Raw genomic sequence first — 9145 nt, 5'->3', positions numbered from 1 at the left:
CCAACTCCTGGTAGTTGTTGAATGTTGCCACCATCAACTGCATGCTCATCTCATCATTCAGCCCTTCCATAAACTTCTCCTGCTTTGCGGCATCTATGGCCACATCGTCAGGGGCATAGCGAGATAACTTGCTAAACTCATGCGCGTACTGAGCCACAGTACGGTTCCCCTGGCGTAAGTTGCGAAACTCACGCTTCTTCATACTCATAGCTCCAGTTGAGACATGGGCTGTGCGGAAAGCTTGCTGAAACTGGTCCCATGTAACAGTGGCTATAGGGTAGGTGACAGTGTAATTCCCCCACCATGAGGCTGCTGGTCCATCCAACTGATGTGCGACAAAACGCACCTTCTCAGCATCGGTACATCCTGTAGTGGTTAACTCCCTTCCAATCCTGCGGAGCCAATCATCTGCTACTATGGGCTCGATGCTACTGGAAAACACCAGCGGTTGCAACCTCAGAAAACGGGCTAAGTTATCAACTGGTAGTGGTGGTGGTGGGTTGTTGTTGTTGTTGTTGCCTTGGTTCTGAACTAACAACTGCATCAGGGTATTCTGCTGCAGGATCAACTGAGTGAGCTCCGGTGGGAAGGTAAATCCGGGGTCACGTCTCGGAGGCATCTGATGGGTTTTAGAGGGAAGAGATTAGAATAGAATGAGGTCTAATGAGAGAAACACTACCCATATGCACATGAGACAAACACAATCATTTCACTCAATCAATCAAGCAAGGGCATACAATCGATCTAACTATCGTTACAGAAGTGCTCGGACTATACTATATATATGGTGGAATACTACTACTGATGTGGTGGTCTACTAAAAATATTGATCGGTCGAAGACTCCATGATGTCTGCTCCGGCTTCGTCTTCATAGTCATCATCACTATTGTCGGGGTCCGAGTCGGTGTCATCGATGATGATGGAGTCCTCCGAATGAATCTCCTTGGGTTCTTTGTCTTCTCCTCCTGGTGCGGGGTCTCCCATGAATATTCCTAGCTTCCTTTCCAGATCATCATTCTTCTCCACTAGTACGACGATTTCTTCCTCATAATCTTCGCGTGTAGCCTTGAGTTCTTCCTCCAGTTCCGTGATCCTTGTCATCGCCTTCTTCAGATCTATCATGCCTACGCACATCTGGTTCTCCTAGTGACGAATGTGCGGGTTTAATTCCTGGATGAAAGCTGCAATTGATCTATCTTTCCTGGTGCTGATCATCTCCCATTGCTCATCTCAGCGCCCACAAATCTGGTAGATAGTATCCTTAAGATCCTTTTGGTAAAGTTCTCCAATGCGTCACATGGTGATGTGAGCTGCCATACTCTTTCCTAGACTCCAGGTTGGTGCATCAAAGGAAAACTCTATGGGCTTAGTGACTGGCGTGAATGTCCTTCCTGGAACTTGAACTTGAATCATCCATCGCTCCTCTTCTGGTAAAGTGGCGTTGTAAGTCCCGGTGAAGCTTGGTATTCCTATTTTCAGGTACCTAGTGACTTCCTTCAAGTGTCGTCCAAAAGGTGCGTCTTCATCCGGTTGTGCAAACTTGTTCCTTGCGTCCGCCATCCTAAAGAGTAGAAAATGGAGAGGAGTCAGAAATGAGAAGAGAATAGTGATCTAGGGCTTTAGCTTAGTGGTCGTGTCCTACACTCAGCATGGGCTCTGATACCATCTTGTAGCGACCCGACCTCAAACGGTCAAGTCTCTGTGCTTCAGTGTCATCCCTGGATCGTTAATGCTGACACACACATTACTCGAAGGATTTATAACAGAGTAGCAATCACACACTTATTACATCGAATGTCTCAAAAGAGAACTTATTACAACAAAAATGGCTTAAGGCCATCTAATACGATAACAGCGGAAGGCTTGGAAGATAAAGTGAGTCCATCAACTCCAATGGCATAGCTGAGCTGCACGGCAACGACCTAACGGACCTTACTCCTCGTCTGAAAAGTCTGCAACATAATATGTTGCAGCCCGAAAACGGGTCAGCACATGGAATATGCTGGCAATATAACACAGTAGAGCAAGAATAGAATAATGCTATCACTACATGCATATTTGGCTGGTGGAAAGCTCTATGGTTATAGTTTTTGCGAAAAGCCGATTTTTCCCTATAACAAAGGAATAGATTTTATTTAACTATCATGGTAGTTGAAACATCATTGAGAAGGTTCCTCCAACTCAATCCCAATTAAAAGTAATTATCAACCCAACAATATTAATTTAGAGTGATGAGATACATATGATAATCCAAGTACTAGATACTCAAGAATTGTCCATAACTGGGGACATGGCTAACCATGATTAGATTGTACACGCTGCAGAGGTTTGTGCACTTTTCCCCACAAGACCCGATCTCCTCCGTTGGATTTCTCGAACTATAGGGTGTTTGAGAAACGGATGACCGAGACACAGTCTTTCAGAAACATTTACTCTTTACTCCGGGCAGACCATACCAACCTACATCCCTCTACCTGCTGATCCACCTCTTCGAGAGCTCATGTAACTTACTCAGCTATGCTAGAGCCCATAATAGCATGTGGTTGCACACGGAAGTTTCTAGCATGAAATATCTCATATCCCTTTGAGCCGGGGTGGTGTACCTTAGGATTATCACACGGGTACTCTAGGATATCCTAGGACAACACTGGATTCTCCAGGTGCCCGACAAACAATCCACCCAGATGTGTATTCAAGTTGCCACCGTAAATTGAACCATTAATTAACAATCTCACATATGTCATGGATTTCACTCACCCAAACCACGTCTATGAGCATAGCATAGCAATATAAGCAATACGTAGAAGTAACTCCCAAGGGTTTGATAATAACAGGGCAATAGGTTCTACCTCATTAACTACTTCCCAACCCACATGTTAATCACATCCTAATCATACAATGTTTGAGGATTGGAGCTAATGCATAAAAACTGGGTGATAAAGGGGTATGATCAAAGTGTTACTTGCCTTGCTGATGATCCACAAAACCTAAAGATTCGAAGTAGCATGCTTCGCACTCCGGGTGTTCTATCGCAAATAAACAATAGCATACATAAGTAATCAAGCAAACAAGCATGGATAAAACTCAAATAATAAGGTATAACCAGAAAGTTCAACATAAGAACTCTGGTTTGCAAAAAGAATCGAATCAAACGGGGCAACGAAACTCAAACTGCGAAAGAAACAAGGTCCGTTTACTATTCTGGACTAAAGTCAAATTTTACAGTATCAAAACCTTGTTCAAGTTGATTAAACAGAAAGTGGGTTTCGAGACGAAGATCTAGGCGCTTGAGTCACCTGATTCCGACAAACGAGCGAAAAGATAAACTAAAACAAAAATCGGATCAGAAATCGCAATCGAAAATAATCATGGAAAATCCGAGAAAAAGAAAAACTGACGAACAGGCTAACGAACGAACGTTCGCTATCTGCGGCTAACGAGTGAACACCGTTCGTTAAAATGAACGTACGGATGAACGTCCGCTAAATAACTAAACCGAGAAAATTGGCGAACCGATCTATTAAAAAAAACCTTAGGGTTTCCTGAAAAACCGAATCGGTTCCTTTTAAAAAAACGAACGGCGGCTTTACCTCCGGCGAGGTCCGGCGAGGCGGGGCGGCGACTCCGGCGAGGTGGGGCTGTGGCGGTGGGCGGCGCGGGTGGCAGCGGCGGCGCGGCAGCGACGCTCGGCGGCGGCGACGCGGCAACGGGCGGCGGCAGTGCGGCAAAGGCGGGGCGGTGCGGGACGGCTCCGATTGCGGCGGGATGCGGCGGTGGTGGCAGAAATCGGGGGCGGGGCGGGGTACTTATAGGAGGGGGGTGCTTGCTTGGGCGAGGGGGCAAGCGGCGCGGGGAGGGAGAGTCCCGGCCGGACTCGGCCTCGCGGGCGGCGGCGCGCTCCTGTTCTCTTGGAAGGAGACGGCGCGGGGAGGTGGGCCGGCTGACTTGGGCTTCGGCCCAGTCGGCGGAGGAAACTTTTTTTTAAATAATTTTGCCAAAATTAAAAAATATCCTATAAAATAAACTATAAAACTAAAAATGCCAAAACAAATTTTCATCATCTAAATAAAATATTTAGAACGAGATGAACATTTTCTTAGCCCTAAAATGCAACTTTGAAAAACATGCAACTTTTCTATTTCAAATAAAATAGCAATAAACTCCGAATAAAATCAAATAATTGATTTTAATATTTTTCCTCCAATGTTTCATTTATTTTGGAGAAGTCATATTATCTCCTCTCATATATTTTAATATGAAATATTTTCGTAGAGAAAAATAATTAAAACCAAAAATCCTCGTTTCAATATTTGATAAAACCCAAATATGAAAACAGGGAAATCCCCAACTCTCTCCGAGGGTCCTTGAGTTGCTTAGGATTTCGAGGATCGCGAAACGAAATGCAATAAAATATGATATGCATGAATGATCTATGTATAACATTCCAAATTGAAAATTTGGGATGTTACATGCGGTCTCTTTGTAGTTCTTTGTGTGATTGAGTATCATGAATATGAATTTTCTTTGTGTTATTCTAGTATGAACTCTAGGATAGATCGAACAGAAACAATAGCTTTGTGTTACTTTAGTACGTACTCTTGAATAGATCGAACGGAAAGAATAGCTTTGAGGAGGTTTCGTACCCTACAAACAATACCTATCTTTTGTTCTCCGCTAATAGGAACTCGGGAGTGATTCTTTATTGTACTTTGAGGGATAATCATATGATCCAACTATGTTAGCATTGTTGACAGATTGCACTTGCGAAAGTATGGACCCTAGGCCTTGTTTTAAAGCATTGTAATACCGTTTTTGAGCCCGTTTACTATTTGCTACCTTGCTGTTTTTATTTATTCAGATTATAAAAATATATTTCTACCATCTGTATTACACTTTTACCACCATCCCTTCACCGAACTAGTGCACCTATACAATTTTTCATTGTATTGGGTGTGTTGGGGACACAAGAGATTTCTTGTATTTGGTTGCAGGGTCGTTTAAGAGACACCATCTTCATCCTACACCTCTCCCGGATTGATAAACCTTAGGTCATCCACATGTGGGAAAATTGCTATTGTCCTACAAAACTATGCGCTTGGAGGCCCAACACGTGTCTACAAAAATAAAGTTGCGTAGTAGACATCAAGCTCTTTTCTGGCGCCGTTGCCGGGGAGGTGAGTGTTTGTATGTATATCTTTAGATCTTGCAATTGAATCTTTTAGTTCTTGTTTATCACTAGCTTGGTTTATAAAAGAAAACTACAAAAAATGGAATTGAGGTTGCATCATATTATTGATCATCTTTATAATATCTTTCTTGAAAATGATGGTTCAAAAAATTGTGCTCAATTGATAGAAGAAGAATTCAATAGAATGTTTGCTATAAACGATGAGCATGATTGCAATGTTGTTAGTTTGAATTCTTTGAATATCCATGATGCTAATGATATGCAAAGCCATAAGCTTGGGGATGCTATGTTTGATGAAGATGCTATTTTTAGTCCCCCAAGATTTGATGTGCAAATTTGTTATAATGATTGCATGCCTCCTATTTATGATGATTATAATGATGAAAGTGGATTTGGAGAGGTCATGATTTTATTTAGTGATGAATCCACCATTTTGGATGAGGCTTCAATTGACTATGATAACGAAGTTGCTATCTATGATGATTATGGTGATGACATGTATGCTATAAAGAATAATGATAACCATGAAACTCGTCATCATGATTTTCATTTTCACTCTCATGATAGTTATTTTGTTGAGTTTGCTCCCACTACTATTCGTGGGAATAAATTTGCTTATGTGGAGAGTAATAAAATTTCTATGCTTGTGGATCATGAAAAGAATGCTTTATATGATAGTTATATTGTTGAATTCATTCATGATGCTACTGAAAATTATTATGAGAAAGGAACTTATGCCCTTACATATCTCGATAATATCAAGTTTCTTCTCTGTGTGTTGATTGTTTTGAAGTTGCACTTGTTTTGCCTTCCTATGCTAGTTGATTCTTGTTCCCATAAGTTGTTTGCTCACAAAATCCCTATGCATAGGAAGTGGGTTAGACTTAAATGTGCTAGTCATATGCTTCATGATGCTTTCTTTGTGTTTCAATTCTTATCTTTTCTGTGAGCATCATTGAAATCATCATGCCTAGCTAAAAGGCATTAAAGAAAAGCGCTTGTTGGGAGACAAACCAACACTTTTACCTACTGTTTTTGTGTGTTCACATGATTAGGCTACTGTAGTTATCATGTTATATTGCTTTTGTTTCAATAAAGTGCCAAGTAAAGCCTTTGGGATGGTCTATGGTGATAGTTGATTTGATCTTGCTGAAAAATAGAAACTTTTGCGCTCAGGAAAATAATTCTCATTTTTAACAGAAGCGTGATAAAATGCTGATTATTTTTGCAGAAGATTAACAGACAAATTTCTCAGGTTGCCCTAATTTTTCAGAATTTTTGGAGTAGAAGAAGTATGGTTTGAGTACAAATTACTACAGACTGTTCTGTTTTTGACAGATTCTGTTTTCAATGCATAGTTTGCTTGTTTTCTAGTTTCTATGGCTTATATTGCTCAATATAAATTTTAGAAATGATATGATAAGTAGGCATTGTGTGAGAACAATTATGAATCTTATCTTTGGCATTACCAAAAGTGGAATGGTTTTCTCTTTATCATACTAACCTATCTCACAAACTTCCATTAAGTTTTGTGTGATTGAAGTTTTCAAGTTTTGGGTGAGATATCGATATGAGGAGAATAAGGAGTGAAAAAGAACCTAAGCTTGGGGATTCCCAAGGCAACCCAAGGAAATATTCAAGGAAGATCCAAGCAACTAAGCTTGGGGATGCCCCGAAAGGCATCCCCTCTTTCGTCTTCAACATTATCGGTAACCTCACTTGGAGATACGTTTTCATTCGTCACATGATATGTGTTTTGCTTGGAGCGTCATTTTATTTTGCTAGGATTTGCTTGATGTTATTTATAATAATGTTTTGCATCTTTTATTTCAATAAAAGTGGCAATGATAGCCTTTGCAATGCTTATTTTGCAAGTATACATGTTGCTGTTTGAAAACAGAAAGTTTACCGTTGTTGCAAAAATTCCCTAGAAAAGTTAGAATGTGATAAAATGTTGAACTTTTTTTTCAAAATGAGCTATGATAAATTTTCTATAGTGTGATAAATTTTCATAATTTTTGGAATTGAATAAGTATTGATACTCTTGCATTCTTTACAGATTGTATTGTTTTGGCAGATTGTTGTATGTTTGCATTGTTTGCATGTGTTTGCTTGTTTAATGATTCTATTTGAAGATAGGAGTATTAAATATGCAGAGGCATTTAGTATGAAATGTTGAATAATAATTTTAGTGATTTGCTACAGTAGAGAATGATAAGGTTTTTGCATTGGTTTATACTAACTTATCTCATGAGTTCTTATTGAGTATTGTGTGGATGAAGCTTTTGAGATTTAGGAAAACCGTGATATGAGAGGAATTGAGGAGACACAAAAGCTCAAGCTTGGGGATGCCCAAGGCATCCCAAGATAATATTTCAAGAAGTCTCAAGCATCTAATCTTGGGGATGCCCCGATAGGCATCCCACCTTTCTTCTTCAACAATTATCGGCTAGTATCGATTGAGCCTAAGTTTTTGCTTCTTCACATGATGTGTGCTATTGTAGAAATGTCATTTTGTTTTGTTTTGCTTGCTGTTTCAATAGGATACTTAGATCTGAAAGTTTTTAAATAAAATAGAGTCCTCAAATAGTTGCTAGAGAGGCTAAATAAGTGGCATTCACATCCCATCAACAAAGCTCTTTTCTATGTCATTTACTCTTGTGCTTCACTTATATCCTATGAGTAAATTGTTGAATATATTGAATGTCATGAAGTCGAAATCATATCATGGCTAGTGGTAGCTTCACATTGGGTTTAGAAAGTGAAATCTTTTGAGGCTTGATAATCACAATATTGGTCATACAAGCAATTCACGAATAATTAGTATAAGGAAGAGAACTTTCACATATAAATACACTATCATGGAAATCTTTTGTGATTGTGAGCCCTCGTCAAAATATTATATGCCAAAATTGTTGACGTTGGACAAGGAAGACAATGTAATGGTTTATGTGTTTTCATATTCACATAGAAGTTATATTGTCATAGATCCTTCAACATGTGGTGCTTGCCCCCCATCTTTGCTAGCCAAAAATTTCGCACCAAGTAGAGATACTACTTGTGCATCCAAAAACCCTTAAACCCAAATCTTATTTTCAAGAGTCCACCATACCTACCTAAGGATTGAGCAAGATCCTTCAAGTAAGTTGTCATCGGTGCAATAAGGCAATAAAAATTGCTTCTAAAAGTGTAAGACCATTTAGTGCAAAAGAAAATTGAATGTTGTACGAACTTTTGATGGCAAAGTAATAAAAGCAGCAGACTGCATAATAAAGGTTGCTATCATAAGGGGCAATATAACGTGACATTCTTTTGCACTAAGGGATTGAGCATACAAACAAATAAGCGCATGGCAACCTCTGCTTCCCTCTGCGAAGGGCCTATCTTTTACTTTTCAGTATTTACTTTTATGCAGAGAGTCAAAGTATTCCTCTCTATTCCTTTTTATTTTCTCTTTTGGTAAGCATCATGTGGTGAGAAAAGATCTAGGAACATATGTCCAGTTGAATATGGGTAGCATGAGTTATTATTGTTGACATCACCCTTAAGGTGAATACGTTGGGAGGCAAAACAATAATCCCCTATCTTTCTATGTGGCTGGTTGAAACGTTTTTCTCATGTGTACGCGGTGAGTGTTAGCAATCATAGAAGACTATATGATGGTTGAGTATGTGGAGCTCTTACTTAAACTCTGTTGAATAAGTTGAATTGCAATTGCTTGGTGACTAAGAACATAGGTTGTTGGGTTTCAAGAGAATTCATTGTTTGAACCTTGACATGTGAATTGGTTGCCACTATAACATGAGAAGTTGCATAAGAAAGAATTGTTGTTATGATGCTAGGAAAAGTGATTAAAATTATCATTGATCAAACTTGTGCACTTTGCTAGCATTCACACTTCATAAATTATTTCTTTTATCATTTACCTACTCGAGGACGAGTAGGAATTAAGCTTG

This window comes from Triticum aestivum, chromosome 4A (genome assembly GCF_018294505.1).
Source record: "Triticum aestivum cultivar Chinese Spring chromosome 4A, IWGSC CS RefSeq v2.1, whole genome shotgun sequence".
NCBI classification, from domain to species: domain Eukaryota; kingdom Viridiplantae; phylum Streptophyta; class Magnoliopsida; order Poales; family Poaceae; genus Triticum; species Triticum aestivum.
This window is presented reverse-complemented; position numbering follows the sequence as displayed.